The sequence below is a fragment of the Gekko japonicus genome, unplaced genomic scaffold, assembly GCF_001447785.1.
Source record: "Gekko japonicus isolate JY-2015 unplaced genomic scaffold, Gekko_japonicus_V1.1 scaffold2255, whole genome shotgun sequence".
Classification (NCBI taxonomy): domain Eukaryota; kingdom Metazoa; phylum Chordata; class Lepidosauria; order Squamata; family Gekkonidae; genus Gekko; species Gekko japonicus.
The window spans coordinates 16,035-17,718 of NW_015169852.1; the positions used below are offsets into that span (position 1 = coordinate 16,035).

Sequence of the window (1,684 nt, forward strand, 5' to 3'; positions counted from 1 at the left end):
GAAGGGAAACAGGAGGAGAGGGAGAGAGATCATTCCCTATATTTATCTGTTTATACACTCAATTTATACCCTGCCCTTCCCGCCAAGGCAGCCTCAGGGTGGCTTCTATAAAAACTATATATAAATACTATTAAAATCCAACATAAATACAACCAGAAACCATAAGACACAAATGGGGAAGGAAAGAAATCCAAGGAAGAAGAAACATTTCTTCTGGAAGGATGGAAGCGTAGTCATGGTCTAAGCCCAGAAACCACTGTATTTATTGATTGATTTCATTTATCGATTGATTTTATTGATTTTTATCCTGCCTTCCCGGCCTAGGCCGGCTCAAGGGGGCTTACCACAGAATAAAAGTGCTAATAATACATAAAACACAATTAATTACTTAATACAATTCCTAATAGACAATAATACATTAATATAAGACATTGTTACAATCAAACATAATATTAAAATGCTAGCCATTCCACCGTTTTTACTTGAGTTCTACTGGTCTGTTTCAGGTAGGAGGGGCTCGGTCGGGCAGGGGTCACAGGGGCAAACGGATCAAGGCTTCCACAGGGAGAGGGATCCTTTCCAGATCACAGTTAGAGCTGATGACAATACTCCTGTCTTGAGGAAGGGCGTGTTGTCAAGGTTGGCAACTGAGAAATTGGGATCTGGTCCCTTCCAGAGTCTTCCTGAGGGCCTCTCAGCCCCGCCTCGGCCACAGGCCAGGACACCCTCTCTGGCTTGGGTGGGAGCCACCACACTGGCCACGCTGAGCCATCGTTTTCACTGTCAGCCCCACCTCCCTGAGGTCCCCAGCGGGGGGTGGGGAGGGTAGCTGGGCAGTCCTCACAACCACATGTCGCTTTTCAGTATTTTGATTCATGCATCGTCCCATTGGCAGCAAGTTGCACCTTGGGCACCTATGAAAGACCCTTACCCAGAGAGGCCACGATCCTGTAGTTCTCCCGCATGACGTCCCTGTAGAGAGCTCTCTGGCCCGGATCCAGCAAGGCCCACTCGGCCTCGGTGAAATACACGGCCACCTCCTCAAAGGAAAAGGGAGGCTGAAAGGAGAAGCAGATTCCCTCGTCAGAGTTCAGTCCCAGCAGAGGCTGCACTCTCCACAGGGGCATTCTGGGAGGGTGCAGGATACAGAGCTTGGTATGTGTCATGAGAGTGGGGTTCAGGGTCTGTCTCTCCTCGGTCAGCAGGACCAAAAACCTCCTTGAGAAAGGAGGGGGGACCTGACTATCCCCCAGTCTTCCCCCCCTACCTGGGCCAGAGGTGGAGCAGCCGTTTCCACTCCTCTGAAAAGACGACAGCTTGACAACATCTCTTCACTGCCTGCAAGGGAGACAAAATTGGAAGGATGAACGTTACCCTCAAGTTCCTGTTTCCTTTGCTTCTTTGAATTCCTCTTCACACATCCCTGTTTCCAGGGCTGTGACACCGTGTCTTCTTTATGCTCCAGAAACCCCGTAATGATTTTTAGTCAGGCGTGGGAGAGGTGGAAGAGAAGCACCTCAAATACCCATGAGCCTCGGGGTGTTATAAATGCTGCCAACCCTTCTGTGAGACTTGAAATGATCTCTGTGGACCCTGGAACTCCAAAGGCCACAGCATCACTGCTGGATACGACCAAAAGTTCATTCACCATGGCTAATAGCTGCACCACGATTTGCCTTCCTTT

General features: G+C 49.3%; 1 pseudogene; it reads right to left on the minus strand.

The window, feature by feature from the left end:
• LOC107115616 overlaps nt 1–1,684 on the minus strand; it is a 29,157-nt pseudogene that overhangs the window by 5,808 nt on the left and 21,665 nt on the right.